Source organism: Pongo abelii, chromosome 12, assembly GCF_028885655.2.
Source record: "Pongo abelii isolate AG06213 chromosome 12, NHGRI_mPonAbe1-v2.0_pri, whole genome shotgun sequence".
NCBI classification, from domain to species: domain Eukaryota; kingdom Metazoa; phylum Chordata; class Mammalia; order Primates; family Hominidae; genus Pongo; species Pongo abelii.
This window is the reverse complement of record NC_071997.2, coordinates 50,295,646-50,314,141: the sequence shown is the minus strand read 5'-3', so window position 1 is coordinate 50,314,141 and position 18,496 is coordinate 50,295,646. Positions and strand designations below refer to the sequence as shown.

At 34.8% G+C, this 18,496-nt stretch overlaps 1 long non-coding RNA gene across 1 annotated transcript in view; it reads left to right on the top strand.

Moving 5' to 3' along the window:
- Window positions 1-18,215, top strand: part of LOC129057661 (uncharacterized) — a 28,989-nt gene extending 10,774 nt beyond the window's left edge. Inside the window, exons 3-4 of the long non-coding RNA XR_010136213.1 lie at window positions 15,717-15,825; window positions 17,990-18,215. This is a non-coding gene — a long non-coding RNA (uncharacterized LOC129057661). The remainder of the gene's footprint in view (window positions 1-15,716; window positions 15,826-17,989) is intronic.
- The last annotated feature ends 281 nt before the right edge of the window (window positions 18,216-18,496 follow it).

The window sequence follows — 18,496 nt, the reverse complement described above, 5'->3', positions numbered from 1 at the left end:
TAGTTATTTAAAATTATGAAATACTCTAAATTATCTGATTCCTACATTTTATGAAAATAAATTACTTCTTATCTGATAAATAATTTCTTAGAGAACCTTTGAGGACATATTAGAGAATGTACTAAAATTTGGAGGGAAGCTGTATTAGTCCATTCTCACACTGCTATAAAGAACTACCTGAGACTGGGTAATTTATAAAGAAAAGAGGTTTAATTGACTCACAGTTCCACAGGCTGTACAGGAGGCATGGCTGGGGAGGCCATAGGAAACTCACAAGCATGGCAGAAGGGCAAAGGGGAAGCAAACCCATGGTGGCAGGAGGGAGATACAGGTGAGTGGTGGTGGGGAAATGCTACAAACTTTTCAAACAAGCAGATCTTGTAAGAATTCAGTCACAAGACAGCACTAGAGGGATGGTACTAAATCATTAGAAACCACCCCCATGATATAATCACCAGGCCCAGCACTCCAGATCACAATTCAACATGAGATTTGGGTGGGGACACAGAGCCAAACCATATCAGAAGGCACATTAGGAGATAGCCAAATCAATACAAAAATTTTGCTATATGGATTATGAAATAAGACATGCAAACCTGCTCCTTAAACTCTGTTTGCTTGTTTTGGTCTAAGCACCAACTGAAATATAATTTCTGTTTGTCTGTTTCTTAAAGCCGACATATCTCTAAATTTTGCCAGAAGCACTCATTTGCAAGTAATGCTCTCCTTATCCTCCTTGTTTAATTTCCATGTCTCGTGATCAAATTCTTAAAAGTTATTTTAATGTTACTTTATGTCATGCTATTTTCTTCCTTTAAATCCAGTTTGGTTTCCCAATAGTCAGCACTTCTATACCCTTAGGCAATATATTTTCCTAAAAGAGCATAATAGCCAACATTTTCTAACCCCTTTGTGGGTTTTTCAGGACTAAAAATTCATTACAATAGAGTAAGTGAACTCCTGCATTTTGTGTCCATATTTACCCCACCAAAATATGGATGTTCTGATTAACACATAATACAAACGCTTTATGCTCCAAATAGACACCTAGAGGTAAGAAGGCACATTTGATTTTATTGCTCAGCATTATGCAAGATGAAAGGGGCATGTGTGTATAATTAAAAAGCTACAAATGTCACTGACTCTGGTCAGAAGTCTAGCTTAAAATAAAAAATAAAATTGAGACACTTGTGTATTTTGTGACTTTGTCTACTTGCCAAAATGGAGAGGATTAAAAAAGAAACAGCTGAGCTGGGAACACAAAGATCTTAGCCAGTGATTTCTTCCTGGCACAGAAAGATCAAAGCAGTACTATTTTTAGGGGTATGGAATAGCTCCTATTCCAATTTTGTCTATTTTTTTGTTGGTATACTAGATTGAGAGAATCATCTATTAAGATTAAAATACTGAGGTTTGGGTCCTTTTGACAGTAAGACACCTTAGTGTCATGATTCAGAGCACAGCCATAAGACCCATTCTTCCTGAGTTCAAATTTCAGTTCCACTGCTTCCTATCCCTAAAACTTGGGAGGATATTTCATCTTTCTGTGCTTCATTTCCCCAGGCGTAAACAAGAAATGATAATGGCACCTACCTCCTGGGATTGTTTGAAGATGAAATGGGTAGATATATGAAACAGTTTAGGAGAATGTCAAGTATACAGTAAGTCCCTATGTGTTAGCTATTGTCATTCTTGTGTACCCTGACCCTACCCCAGGAATCTTAATTTTCTCAAGTATTCAGATTCATCTTTTGTTCTCTTTGGTTCCTCATTAAAACTTTAGAGAAAGTCCAGCACATTAAAGGGAAAAAAACTAAGTAAAGAATTAGCACCATATTTAACAGGCACTCTATTAGGTGACTTTAATAAGCTTTTAAAAGTAATTATTATGATGGCACCAGTGTTCAAACCCGAGAGACTCCATCTTGAATAGGAGCTGGGTAAAATGAGGCTGAGGCCTGCTGGGCTGCATTCCGAGGAGGTTAGGCATTCTAAGTCACAGGATGAGATAGGAGGTGAGCAGGACTGGTATCACAAGATACAAGTCATGAAGACTCCGCTGATAAAACAGGATGCAATAAAGAAGCTGAAAAAAACCTGCCTAAACCAAGATGTCATCAAAGGTGACCTCTGGTCATCCTCATTGCTCACTATACACTAATTATAATGCATTAGCATGCTAAAAGACACTTCCACCAGCACCATAACAGTTTACAAATGCCGTAGCAATGTCTAGAAGCTACCCTATATGGTCTAAAAAGAAGAGAAACCATTTGTTCTGGGAATTTCCCCACCCTTTCCTGGGAAACTCATGAATAATCCACCCCTTGATTAGCATATTGTGAAGAAATCATAAAAATAGTAAACCAGCAGCCCTTGGGGCTGCTCTGCTTATGGAGTAGTCATTTTATTCCTTTGCTTTAATAAACTTGCTTTCACTTGACTCCGTGGACTCGCCCTGAATTATTTTTTGCATGAGATTCAAGAACCCTCTCTTGGGGTCTGGATTGGGACCTCTTTCTGTTAACAATGATATTTCCTATGTATGAATGCTGGCATCCCTTTCAGATGAGAACACTGGGCTTTGGGGAGGAAAAGTTACTTGGACAAGGTCACACAGCTAGCATGTGGCAAATAGTTATGATGACCAGACCAGCCTTATGTGCCAAGTTTAAGATAAACCACCTTTGACAAGAATAAACACTTCATCTTCTGGTACAGTAAGGGGTCAAAGGATGGAACCGAAAGAACCAAAAATTCAAGTCAACTCTACAGTTGTAAGTAGAGAACTGTAGGATACTCGGGGATAGAAGATATTTTCACCTCTTTTATGTATGTGGAATTTTCTACTCCTAGATCTCTGAGTATAATGCTAGAAATTGTTTTCTTCCATCACATGGATTTCATGACCAGAATTACAGACTCATGAAAAGAATCCAGTTTGTTTCTCCAAATGAAAGACCTTGTTTTAGGGATGACTTGATGTGATACTGCAAAAGCAATATCTCAGTAGGATAATTTTTTTTTTAAAGGTGGCAATCAAGGCATGCTTATTTAAAAGACAACATACCACCCACATAGAAACAAGACTTGTAATAATTAGGGAACTATAATCTTCGTAAGTCTACTGAAAATTCAGTTTATCAGAGCATCTCAACTAACAAATGTTGGCAAATTCACATTTCAGAAAAAGAATGGAAATGTGGAAATGGAAAATAGGAAACCTGTTGATCTGGATCTAATTCACATCAATAAGAATAAATAGCAATCACAAAAGGCAATTATTACATCACATCTTGAGGTTTTTAGTAAAATACAAAATATACATGCACAAAATGAAGTAACCGAGCTATAGTTCACATATGTTTTAAAGCAGGGAAAGAATTTTTAAACATTATAAAGATATAATCTCATGGCTGTCATCATTACCTGTTTATTGTACACCTAGTTTGTCCAAGAGTGTTGTAAAAATACTAGTTCAAACAAAATTACGAACAAATTTCAGGGTACACATCATTTTCATCATTTTATAGAGAAAGAGTCCAAGACTCACAGAGATTATAGGGCATGTCCAAGTTTACAGGCATCAGAGCTAGGAATTGAACCTAGATCTAGATTACAAGCCTTGCTTTTGGAATACAATAGTAAATGGGCTTTTCAACTGAGAAAATAGAATAAGAGAGATATTAAAAGTACTAAAGGATAAAATTTACATTATACAGTAGCAAATAATTCCTGAAAAAAAAAGGGTAATTTGACCAAAGCAAACACTCAAGCCCTGTGGCAATTCTGCAAATTATGAAATGGATTTTATCCATGGAAAAAGGTGTAGATAAATGATTCCAGGATCCTGAAAAAAGACCAGACCCAGAATGAATCAAAGTTTGTGAAGTATTAGAAACGTTGTTCACATATATTTTGTTTTTTCTTTCATTAAGTAGGAGAAAGGGATAGGTTCATTGTTCGAAAAAAAGGTGCAGCAATGTATCATCAATAGAATATGGTATGATGACAAAATGAGCTTCAACCTTGTTTTAATATTCTCTTGCAAGAAGAATATAATGAAAGTTCAAAAAGGTAAAAAACATGATAAATAGAAAATTGAAATTCAACGTAATTTGGATATAAAACAGTTCCAACTTGTTTTAGTATGCGGGCTCAGACAAAGGTTTGTCAGACTACTAAATGAATTTAAAAATGGAAAGCTAAAAATACAATTTCTACTTAAAAGTGATGAGAAAATATAGTAAAAAATGACAACGTATTTTATTTCTAAGCATACAGAATTAGAAGACAGTAAAAAAGAGGGGCATTTTTTTTTGGAAAAAGAAGATAAAGTGGGGACAATTCTTTTAAACGCCTGAAGGACAATTTTATGGAAGAAAATGGTGTATTTTAAAGGATTATCTCAGGAGAATGAAAATAAATGAGGTTTTTAGAAAGGAATATTTTATCAAAAGCTTTAGTCATAAAATTTCTGAAAATTTATATACTGAAATGATTATCCCTTGTGGAATTAGTCTGCATGTGTTTGATGTGGACTTCTTCTTTTTTACTTTATGTTCTAAGTAATTTCTACTTTTTTTCCTATGTGAACAAAACTCATGGTTTTTTAATAGAATAATCAGGAAAGTAATGATTGACAAGTAACATTTAATTAAAGATCTGGTTCAATGCAGCAGCATTGAAGGAAATAAGTGGATATCTGGAGAGATTTCCTGGCAAAACAAATAAGTTTTGAGGTATAATTGACAAAAATTGTGTATATTTAAGCTATTCAATATGATGATTTGATATATGTGTTGTATAATGATTACCACAATTAAATTAATCAACACATTTATCACCACACTGTTACTGTGTGTGTGTGTGTGGCTGTGTGCACGTGTGTGTGTGTGTGTGTGTTCGTGTGTGTGGAAACATAAGATATACTCTTCTAGCAAATTTCAAATAAACAATGTATCATTAGTAACTATAGTCACCATTCTGTACATGAGATCTCTAGAACGTATTCATCATACAGCTGACTCACTTTTTGGAATTAAAGACAAAGGTAGGTCTTTAAATGTTTTTTCATCAAAAAAGAAATTCATGCTGATCAAAGATGTAAATGAAAAAGAAAGAAAAACAAAAAAAGTTGCCTAAGAAAATATAAAATATTTATATAGAAATACTTTTTATCAATATGACTTTATCAGATCAATGCTATCTACATTTTAGATAACATTTAAAACAAAAATTAGCAGATCACCAAGTGCGGGTGCTTTTTCTGATCTGTACCTATATATTTTTAAATAGTATTAATATACTGGTTGAGAATTACTTATTTGAAATGCTTGGAGCCAGAAATGTTTCTAATTTCAATTTTCATTGGATTTTGGAGTATTTGCATATAGATAATAAGATATCTTGGAGATGGGATCCAAGTCTAAACACAAAATTCACTTATGTGTCATATATACTTGATATATATAGTCTGAATATAATTGTATACAGTAGTTTCAGTAATATACATTATCTATCACATGAAGGCAGGTTTGGAATTTTTCACTAGAGGCATGTTGTTACTCAAAAAGTTTCCAATTTTAGAGCATTTCAGATTAGGGATGTTCAACCTGTATTATCATATTTTATTTTATAAAATATAAACACTTATTTGCTCTCATTTAAAGTAGAATAGATTTATCTCTGATGAATTTCTTCATAATACCTTTATAGACCATAACCCTCCCCACCTTCACAATTATGATTTTCCCCCTACATGTGATATTTTGAAGATCTTCCTGATAAAGCCAGTGTGTAAGCAGTACTTACTCTCGACATCAAGTGAAGATCTCATGTTAAAAATAGCTTTTTATTAGGAAATCCCTAAATATTTGTATTATAAGGTCTTTTTCTGAAGCAATTTAGTTTTCCACAGGAGAATACCCTAACCTCTTGTCTGGGAGATTAGGATGGTTGCCCCACTTCTAAAACCAAAGCATGGGGAAAAACTCTGGGCGGCCTCAGCGTTGACTTTCACAGACCACATCCTTATCATTTTGAGGCTATTTTTTGTCAATTGCTGGGCTGAGACACCTGAGTGTAGGGCCTCTGTAACTTAAATTCTCTTGAGGATAAACCATGTTTCCTTCCTGACTTTTTAGGGTTAAGGCTAGAGGTATATCGCTGTTTGGGTCTAGGTATAATAGGTCTGAGGTACCCATTCCTTCCTGTTCTCATTCTTCAGGCTTTACTTTAGGTTGGTGCAAAAGTAATTGCAGTTTTCATCATTAAAAGAAATGGTAAAACCTGCAATTACTTTTGCACTAACATAATAATCCATTTACGAGAATATTAGCATCTAGTCTACTCCCTTCTGCTAAACCAATTATCCTAATTTATCTGAATTCAGTCTTCCAAAAAGTATTGAAATGCTTGTTTGCTGAAGTTTTCATTTCCATTTTTTTGGTCTTCATTTACAGTCTTTTCAAGTAAGATTTGAGGAAAGATAGACGATAAAAGTTCGTGGAACATCAATTATTTTAAACGAAATGATTTAGATTTTCTAACCATGACGCTAAAGGCATATTCTGCAAAATGGAAGATTCACAGACCATATTTGTAAGAAATGAAAACCATTTATAAAGGCTAAAAATCACCAATAAAGTCAAAATTAAGGAGACACATAAGGAAAAATAACTTATGACATTAAAAAGTATTGTCAACTACATAAATAAAAATATGAGTACAGGAATGGAACAAAAAGTAGGCAAAATGTATTTGCAGGCAGTTCAAAGAAAAAAGTGACTAACATATGAAAGATGATTAGATAATAAATGAGAGCCAAATATATAGAATAGAATTTCACAGTTACTTAACCGCCACAGTGACTAAGAAGAAAATGTTTGCTGATCTCTGATCTAGATAGGGATATGAAGACATAGCCCCTCTCTTTTACCAATGGAAGTGTAAATTGACTCAATGTACATGGAGAGTTAATTGGTACCATATATCAAAATCTAAAATGCCCTATAACACAGCAACTCATTTATATGAAAGTATTCAGATATATAGAAGAAAGCAAAACTGTATATATAAACTTATTTGCAGCATTCTGAAACAAATTAAGATGTACCTAAATACTAAGGAACATTATAAAATATAATAATCAGTAGTTGAGAAGAAAGTGTAAGACAGACACACACACACGCACACACACAAATAGGGTAAAATATCTAGGATTTTTAAATTGTATTTAGCTACTTCATTTTGTCAAAATCTAGGATCCTTTACATGTAAAGTCATATTGTATATACTGTGCACCAACTTGTTCATGTAAAAGAATATGTTGTTACACAGATGAATGCACTTAAAATTACTGGAATGATACCAAAAAAGTTATAGGTTTTGAAAGAAAGGACTGGGAGATAAGAGGTATGAGAGTAAGTTTTGTTTACACTATTATTTTATACTTTCTGTGATAATATGATTAGAAAATGTACTTACAAATGATATTTGAAAGTTAATGGGAAAAACATGCTATGTTTTTCTAAGAGAAACCAAAAAATCTGTAATTATGAGCCCATTTTGTTTAAAACTAGGCATATAAAAGTACTAAAAACTTGGTGAATATGTGTATGTACATAAATATACAGGGAGAAACGTACAGAGAATATTTGTTCTATTTGCATTTTTTTAAAAAGTATCTTGTTTGCTATATAAAGTAATACCATAAAACAAAAGAAAATTTAAAAATAGAAGAGGAGAGATTGAAAAAGTGGTTTTCCTCTTAGTAAAATGCTGTACTTCTATAGGAAGCTGAAGTAAATAACTTCTAAAATGTGACTAGACTGTAAATTGTTATGCTGTGTTTAATATTTTGTGTTTATTTTTGTTTAGTGTAATTTCTAATACTTATGTCCATATTTTGAAATAAAATGGCCTTAGTTTGAACCATAAGAAGTAGTGACTCTTTAACCCCAAATTATCAAAAATATACTCTAATAGCTTTTTGTGGTTGAATTTTTTTTTTTTTTTTTTTTTTTTTTTGTAAATTTTACTTTAAGTTCTGGGATACATGTGGTGAATGTGCAGGTTTGTTCCATAGGTATACAAGTGCCATGGTGGTTTGCTGCACCTATGAATTTGTCATCCAGGTTTTAAGTCCTGCATGCATTAGGTATTTGTCCCAATGCTCTCCCTCCCATTTCCCTCTAGCCCTTAACAGGCCCCAGTGTGTGATGTTCCCCTCCGTGTGTCCCTGTGTTTTCATTATTTAACTCCCATTTATGAGTGAGAACTTGTGGTGTCTTTATTTTCCTGTGTTTGCTGAGGATTATGGTTTTATTCTAGTACTTTTAGCTAGATTTTTTTTTTTAATTTCAACTTTTATTTTAAATAGAGGGTACATGTGAGTAGATTTGTTACCTGGGAATATCGTGTGATGCTGAGATTTGGAGTACAGATCTTATCACCCTGATAGTTAGCATAGTACTGAATAGGTAATTTTTTTATAACTCCCCTTCCCGCCACTCTCTTCTAGTCCAGTGTCTACTGTTCCCTTATATGTCTATGTGTGCCCAATGCTTAACTCCTACTTATAACCCTATTAAAAATTAGAAAAGGACATGAACAGACACTTCTCAAAAGGAGACATACAAGTGGCCCACAAATGTGAAAAAAAAAATGCTTGGCACCACTAATCAGAGAAATGCAAACCAAAACCACAATGAGATACCATCTCACACTAGTCAGAATGGCTAGTATTTAAAAGTCAAGCAACAAATGCTGGCAAGGCTGCAGAGAAGAAACAACGCTTATGTATTGCTGGTGGAAATGTGAATTAGTTCAACCACTGTGGAAAGCAGTCTGGAGATTTCTCAAAGAACTTAAAACAGAGCTACCATTTGACTCAGCAATCTCATTACTGGGTGTGTACCCAAAAGAAAATAAATCATTCCACCAAAAAGACAGATACACCATATGTTCATCATTGCACTGTTCACAATAGCAAAGACATGGAATCAACCAAGGTTCCTGTCAATGTTAGATCGGAAAAAGAAAACGTGGTTCATATATACCACGAAATACTACACAGCCATGAAAAGGAATAAAATCATGTCTTCTGCAGTAACATGAATGAAGCTGGAAGCTATAATCCTAAGACAATTAACACAGGAACAGAGCAACATTCCTTGAATTGCTACATCTCTTCAGATTCTCTCTCCTCTGAGACCCGTTCCAAGTTCCTCTGATACTCATATTATAGTACATCCAAAATTCCAAAATTGCCTTCACCGACTGCCTCAGTAGCCTCACCTTCTGCTCAACATCACTGTAATGCTCCATCAGTACCACTGTTGGTGCAGCAAGGCACGGTTCTGCTTGGCACCCTTCTGCCTTTGTTCAATGTTGCTGTGGCCTGAAATGCTTTCTCAAACCCTCTTACTCCTGTCCTCTCACTCACCCTGTGTCTCAGGTGAGGTTCCTTTCCATATTCAAACTCTGCAAAGTTATCCCATTTGATACGACCCTCTCTTGCATCAGCCTACCTCTCGTGACTAGGTGGAAAGTTGATAACTGCCATCTGACACCACTTCTTTTCAGTGTTGCACATTTCAAATGTTTGTTGACAAGTACATTTTTTCCAAGAATTTATTCTTATTGAAATTAGAGCCTAAGTTTATTATTATATCCAAAGCTTTTTTAGCATACTATTAGGTAAAAGCAGGTCTTTCTAAATATTAGCACATTTAATATAGTTATTACTTAGTATCCCATGTAAATAAGGCCATTAGCTCAAATATATTTTTCTATTTCCACAAATATACATTGCACTTTTTTATAGTTTATTAGTTTACGTTTTCATTTGCTTGCCTGCAAATAAAAGAATCTCAATTGGAAATTATTAATGAGCATCTAAGACAATCTGGATTAAATGGAATATTAAATTCTAAAAAAGTCTGAGTATATAAAATGTAACACCTTTTTTTTTGGAGACGGAGTCTCGCTTTGTCCCCCAGACTGGAGTGCAGCGGCGCAATCTCAGCTCACTGCAAGTTCTGCCTCCCTGGTTCACGCCATTCTCCTGCCTTAGCCTCCTGAGTAGCTGGGACTACAGGCACCCACCACTACGCCCGGCTAATTTTTGTATTTTTAGTAGAGACGGGGTTTCACCATGTTAGCCAGGATGGTCTCGATCTCCTGACCTCGTGATCCACCTGCCTTAGCCTCCCAAAGTGCTGGGATTACAGGCGTGAGCCCCCACGCCCGGCTTATAACACTTCTTTTGGTACTATCGTTACGTTACTGTAGTCAACTTTAGCATGTTGGAACTACTTTCAAATCATTTCTTTATATTAGCTAAGAGTGTCTCTTAAAATGCTTCAGATACTATCTGAAATTAAATGTGAGATATTAAATACAGTCCTTCTGGGAGATGAAGGCATTTTACTTAATTTCTGTGCTGATCACACCAGGCAAATCTTTAACACATGGCAGAGGGAGAAGCATCCACAGAATATACTAAGGAAGAAATTAATTTTTTTATTACAAGCACTGTGACAAATGCACACATGATCAGGCCAAACAGAATGCACACGAGAATGGAGGATTGGGAGCCTACACTGCATGGAGACCCAGTAAATACTGCCAGGCCTTGCACACTTCATACCTCAAAACAGAAGGAGAAGCTAAGAAACAGTTCTCTCCAGGCAGCAGTGGTAAAAACTAGGAAGAAACTTACTGTCTTTCAATGAAAAGCTGAAGGGAGATGCACTAATTTTTTTCCCTAAAAGAAAAAATTTAACTCTGCCAGCAATGATTTGCTTGCACTTAAAGGGTCTCAGAAGTGTTGAGATCCTTTATCTGCATCTATTCAAAAGCAGATAAATTAAAATGAGATAGCTCAAGTACACCGTAATGAGAGACAGCTTCAAAGGCTGTCTTAAATAACTTGACTAGTCAGTAGTAAACCAGATTTAATGCAAATGAGAAATTATTTCCTCACAAAGCTGGAGCATAATTATCCTGAATTGGTGAAAGAAAACAAATCAATTGATTTTGAATCTTAGAATTTACTCATAAGTAATTTTTCTCATTACAAAATAGACAAAATGTGTTGAATGTTGACTACATTCTGGACACTTCATTTCTGTTTTGTTTAAACATCTACTCCTCAGTTGTAGCAATTACCACTTAGTATATTGTTTAATATCTATGGTTTATATTATATTTTTCATATCTCTCTCCAAATGTTGTGACATCCGAGAGGGCAGGTAATATTATCCATTTATCCTAGAGATAGGCGATTTATATTTTATGACCATTGAAATCTGCATATTGAGATTCTGCCTGGGCCAATAGGTATAGCAAGTAAATGGCTAACAAAATTAAGTCCAAGAAGCACTAATTGTTTAAATTTTGCGAAGTTTTAATTAGCACAGTTTAGTTAGATAAAACCAGTTCCCTACCTTCACAATTCAAACCTTAGTTATCAAGGTATATTCACTGCAAACAACTGCAAAAAGTGCAAAGTTTTCTGATAGCTCTTCAGTCCACAAATACCTAAAAAACAGTTAAGAATTATAATCAAAGACCAATCACTTCTTTCAAAGTCTGTTGGGTTTGAGCCCTGTACATCTGTTACTCAGTTTGCATACAGAGAGCAAATCACACAGTTGTGTTGTCTCCTTGTTTCCTAGTTATAGATTCATATGCCATCTTACAAAAATCAAAATAGGCCAAGAAAAATGAAAATGCAGGAAAGATAAGGGTGATAATATAGTGACTGAAATTTTAATCAAACAAATGCAGTTATAGAAGCAATAGCTAACTGTGGAAACATTGACATTGCTGCTTTAGATATGTAGCTAGAAGAACTTACTGAAGGCTTCTTTTTCAGCATAAATGAAGTGGATGCAACAAAGAATGAAGATGTCCCAGAAGAAATGACACTAGCAAACAACAACAAAACAAAAACAACTTCACGTTTTTAAAAGTCTTGAAAATATATCATAACATTGGAAGCACAAACAATAAAATGTTAGAAGCTGATCCTAACGTAAGAAGCATGCTGGGTCAAACGGTATTTCTAGTTCTAGAACCTTGAGAAAGCGCCACAATGTCTTCCACAATGGTTGAACTAATTTACACTCCCACCAACAGTGTAAAAGTGTTCCTATTTCTCCACATCCTCTCCAGCATCTATTGTTTCCTGACTTTTAAATGATCGCCATTCTAACTGGCGTGAGATGGTGTCGGTATCTCATTGGAGATGAGATGGTTTTGATTTGCATTTCTCTAATGACCAGTGACCTACTTAACAAACCTGCACGTTGTGCACACATACCCCAGAACTTGAAGTATTAAAAAAATCCCTGGGAAATTATTCAAGCATAAAAAAATTGAAAATAAAAAAAAGAAGCATGCTGATTCACCAAGGCATAGAAAAGGCACTCACTCCATTGCAGATGTCATAAAATGAAAAGGAAGGCAATCATTTTTCAAACTATTCTTGATTTTTTTTTAAATAACTACTTTATTTTTCATTTCTTTTATTTTAAATTACAGTATGCTAAATAAACTAGTTTTACTATTTTTAAAAATCTCCCTAGGTATTTACAACTGACAGTATGGAGTTTTTGATGTTTTGGCAAATTTTTTTAAGGTCATGGAACAATCATAGTTTTTCTATTGGCTATGATCAATTTGCACAGGTTAATTTGTATGGGCATGTTTATGATCTGGCACTACCATAGAAGGGAGAACTGCCTGTACATGTTATCATTATCACTCTTCACAACAATCATTTTTTAAACATGCTATACCATAAAAATTAGACAGCAAATATCTATAGTGCTGTCAATGAACTACTAGTAATAGTTTATAAGATTGGAAGAACATAGAGTTTCATATTTTAAAGTGACATTTCTGGTCATGTACAACTACAAGGCAGGAGAATTATTTGAATAGCATTTCTGAAAAAAAAATTTATATGTATATATTCATTATATTGCTACACATTTAATTCAGATACACATCATTGTAACTTTTCTAGTTGTTTTAAATTTGCATTAGGAACAAGTTTGGTCAATCAACTACAACACTTTCTAGCAGCCACATAGTAAAAACGTCCTGGCTGTGAACTTTTCAGAGATTCCATGATCTCTTGATCATATCATCCTGTTATGTTCTAGTTCCCCGCCACCTCCAGCACTGTTCCCATCTTCTCTACCACCAGTCGATAAACCAATGTTCCTCAAACTGAGATCAAGGTCTTTACTTCTAATCGTGCCCATATAATTCCCACAGCAGCATTTCCCTATAAATAGCTTCAAATGCATGAAGTTACAGAAGCTTCCTCATGTATACTCTCCCATTTCACATTCTAATAGCAGTGGATAGATAGCTATGACTTTGGAATCTATACCTAAGCAAATATTTGGAAAGGAGGTCAAGTCTAACATTTAAAATCATTAGGGGAAGAATTCTAATTGGAAAGAAAAAAGCAACATTTCATTTATTCATGCAAGTCTGAAGTTTAAACCAAGAAAATGAAGTTAAAAATAAAGCAAGGTCAGTTCAATTTGAGGAGAGAAAAACAATATGAGATGGTCATAATTAGGCTTTTTGTCTAATATACCACCACCAAGAGCAATGATCAAAAGATCAGCAGCAGCAATAATAAATAACATTTATTGAGAACTTCCCATGTTCCTGACAATATTCTTCACATGTTAATGCCTCATTTAATGCCCCCTACCTTCCCATGAGGTAAGAATTATCAGGAACCCAGTTTAAAAACAGAAAAACAGGCCAGGCGTGGTGGCTCACACCTGTAATCTCAGTACTTTGGAAGGCTGAGGCGAGAGGATTACTTGATTCCAGGAGTTCAACACCAGCCTGGGCAACATAGGGAGACTCCATCTCTATAAAAAATTAGCCAGGAATGATAGTGTACATCTGGGGTCTCAGATACTTTGGAGGCTGAGATGGGAAGTCAAGGTTGCAGTGAGCAGTGACTGTGCCACTGCACTCCAGCCTAGGTGACAGTGTGAGACTCAAAAAAAAAAAAAAAAAAAAAGAAGAAAAAGAAAAAAATAAGAAAAGAAAAAGAAAGGAGAAATTAAGTACATCCCCCAAGGCCACACAACTAGAATCTGGATGGAGTTAAAGTCTTTCAATCCAGGGCACATATCCAATAATCATTACAATGTATTTAACATATAGATTCAGAAATGGGCTAAATGCATAAAGTCTCCTTAGCTACTGTCTTATTCCAATCACAGATGGTAAAAAAAAAGTAAAGTAAATAAATGAGCAGATAGCAATAGTTAAATAAACTAACATTTAGGATTCAAAAGTTGAGGGTTTGCACAGCAGTGCCAGCTCTCACTTTCTTTTGCCTGACATTTTTTAAAACAGTTTATACAGAATGCAACGTGGAAAAGCAGGTCAGTTAATTCAAGTCATTATTGCAGACTTACCAGACATACAAGTTCCAGTACAGTTTAAGTTATTCTTGGTGACAGAAATATAATGTTTAAAAGATACGAATAATCTGATTTTGCTCCAGTTCTTTGAGTTTAAAATCTGGGTAAGAAAAGCCTGTAGAGGTCATAGGGTATACCGCATATGGCATTTTGTTCCATTTCAGTCTAGTTAAGCATAAAAATGGTTCAATTGTACAGTACCAAAATGCGTGCTTGAGGTTTTGGCCCGAGTTTTCTTTAAAAAGAGCTTCATTGTTTGTCCAATTTGAATTCATTGACTGACAACCATTTATAGATTCCATTTACCCATTTCACGGGATACTAAAATCATAGAATTTTACCATGAGAAGTGTTTTGGAGTGAGGAGTTTCTTCTGCTTTCAGACCCTGCTATCTTTCATACTTGATTAGAAGACCAAAATGTGTAGACAATTTTACTTACTAAATATATGGCCAAGATTGATTTCATTTTGAGAAGAATTGGGCAAATTATTGACACTCGCATTGTTTAGAAACTATCACAGTTAACCTACCCAGGAGCCTAATAAAACATCTTATTCTTGTGTAAATTGAATCAGCATGTGCAAAAGTCATTTTCATGTTAAATAAATGTGAAGGTCAATGGATGAATAGACACCAAGGGAAAAAAATGGATTTTGTTTCCTTCTATGCTGTTGCTATTAGCCTTTGCATCTATCAAAGATAGTTCATTCTGAAGCCTGCAATTGGGAGGAAACTGCAATTCAAGAAACAGTAAAAGAACACTCTGTACTCTCCTTGAACTTCTCTGCCCCAATCTCTACATATATTTTCATTTGTCCTCAGTCTTTTGAGATTGCTTTTGAGGAATAATATGGGCTCCCTCTGGTGACTAATTTCACATGTAAACATTCCCATGGCAGTTAATTAAGAAGCTGCAACCTCAGGATCCTGTGCTTGTCTTATACAGAAAAGTATGTAAGGTTATAGGCTTACAGGAAAGCTTTTTGATTCAGTTTTTGTGTTTTTAAGTAAAAATAAATCTCAGAATTTGGCATGCATTCTCCATTGGATGCACAGAGTAAATTTTCATCACTTAACTATTACATTAAATTCCCCAATTGTGTGCTATTTTTATTTTAGCTACCACTATTTGGAATGAAAAGATCTTGATAGTTTCAGAAAACAATACTTCTGACATTTAGACAAAATTAAAATATGTAAAAGTAGCACAACTAGATTTTTTTGTGTATTTTGTAAACAGAGAAAATGGAGTTGATCCAGGAAAAATAAGAAATCGATGTCATGGATAAAGAGGACTTCTCCTGGTCTCGTTTCTCCAAGCAAAACAACTCAGTAGCTCAAGAGACTAGGTAAGGCCTCCTACCCAGCATTTTGTGGCAGATTTTAGATTGCTTATTCAGCTCATCCTTTTTCCTACTTCTATTTCATCCGTCTCCCCTCTCTCCTTTCTGCAAGGAAATAAAATGTATTCCAAGAGATATAATTAAAACTTTCAACCATTGTTCTGGTCCCATGGTCATTCTTTTAAAATCAGAAGTAACCTTCATTTTGAAATTCCTATGTATCTTTCCCTTCAGAAATTATAAATTTACTAAATGTCTATATAAACAATCTTAAGATTGAATATTGTCTCGAAACATTTTATAGTTTACTTACGTTAGTATCATTGTGTATATATTTTCCTGCAACTGGTGTCTTCATTAGCATGAAATTTTTAGAGATTTATATGTGACACAAGTAAATGTACATTATTCTCTTTACCTGCTTTCAATTATACTACTATAATACCGTTTATTCAGGCCAATAATTGCCTTTTATGTTGTTTTTCATTTTTCAGTAATCCTAAGGGTTCAGAACAACATCTGAAAGAGGGTCTGCTTTCTCTTTCACTTGTAGCAGGGTTTCTCAGGACTGTAAATTTTGATTGACAGGTCTCAGAGAATGTACCTCTTTATTAACACAAAATTGTTCTCTAAAGTGATTGTTTCCATTTGCGTTCCCACCTGTGGCAAGCCAGGTTCCCCTTAGCAACCAGAAGAATCAGTTTCCACTAACCCTTTACTATGATTTTGATGAAGGCATAAGTTAAACATTAAAGAACAGGAGAAACTGCTGCCTGAGTATGAGGTCTGGAACATGAAAACAAACCCATTGGAACCTTGCCTGGGTTTTCTCAGACCCTCAAGTCTGATAGAATAATGAAAGCATTCTTACACATACACCTTGTACCAGAGCGACTTACGATTAAAAAATTTTTCAAGACTATAGAGAAAGCTTTCCAGACCCCAGATCCTAGTTAAAAATTAGATATAGATTGAATGAAACACTCTCGTTTGTAGGTACACTCCCACACGTAGGCATCGGGCTTAGAATATATACAAAAACAAACTTGTAACTTTCAGTTCATCTGGTGAGTTACTCTGACCTTCTCCCTGTAATTGGTTGTAGAAATAAACTTTCTTTCCCAGTCTGTCTGCATCTTATTATTGGACTAACAGAACAAGCCTCTGGATGTTGTTCTGTCCAGGAATATGCCCACTTCTTACTTATTCTATGAGACCATTTTGCCTAATCAGTAAAAATATGTTCTCAGTTTAATTTCTGTCATGCTATGTTATACATTTAAAGCTGGTCTTCAAAAGTGACTTCAGTTGATGACAATCTACTAAAGTTACAAATTTCCTCTAGTCACCCAATCATTTCCTGCATATTCAATAAATATACACACTTTTTTGCCCTGATGTACAAATGTCAGATAGAGGAAAAAACATTAACATTTACACCACTGCTACTTCTAAAACAAACAAACAAAAAACTCCAGCACCACATTCTAATGCCCCCTCCCTCTCCTTTTGAGATATCACCTGGCTAAACCACTCTACTCCCCTTCTTATATCATCTGACTGACTAGGTCATTTTCTTTCATTTTGCAAGATATTTTACTAAGGTGGTTCAGTTTTCTTCTACAGGCTTTCTCTGCCAGCTCCTTTGGAAGTAATAGCAATGTCCATACAAATGGCTGTATTAGCTTCATGACCTTCCCCACAGTACCTGAAGAATCCTCATATATCCCTACATCCTGGTATTTTTCCTTCACCCCGAACACATTTACCTTTGAATTCTTTCATGGTATACAGAGTTAACCCAGATTGATAACTTTTCACCTATGCAATACCAGAAACATCTTATCTAAATGTAAATGGAGAAAAATAGACAACCATAGCACACATCATTTTTAGCTTTTAAGTATTAGTTTCAAGTGAGTTCTTATTGCTGCCGAGAAAACCTGCTCATTCTCCCTAGCCATTTTTTCCTATATCAGAAACAATAATTTCTATTCTTAAACTTTCAAATCTGCTTCCCAACTCTTGACCCTTCAAAAATATGTATGTTTTTCACATCACCGAAAAAGCAACAAACCAAATATAACTTTCAGGCTCTTCCAAAGCTACATCTACCATTCATGCTATACTTGGCCATTATGGTAGTCAAATTATCCCATTTCTCTTGTAGGCAAACCTCCATACTTTCACACTGAATCGTATCGACTCGAAGAATACACCTTCTGCAATCAACCCATTTCATAACCATATCATCAAGATTTCCATCTCAGCTGGATTATCATCCTTATGCCAACATGTTGTAATATCTCCTATCCTAAACACTCAAAGTCTTGTGTTTTACGTGACGATAGAAGATGTAGCCAAGATTTAAAAGGAATCCTAAATTCTGAGTCTGAAGTTTCTATTTTTTAAATTATTTGTCTATGGATTCCAGAAAATGACCAATGAGAGCTCTTTTATCAAAGAAAATAATAAGAATAATTGTTTAATTTTATATTTCAAGAATTTCAGTTTGTATTCAAATGGAAGTGCCAGGTTTTTAAAAATTTGTATGCTAATCACCTTCAGCTTGGTAGGGGAAAGAAGAGTAATCTTTGTACAATATTTTATATTCTTCTTCCTATCAAAGGCCTACTCTCCAGAGGAATAATTTTACCAGAGCCATGTCACTGAGCCA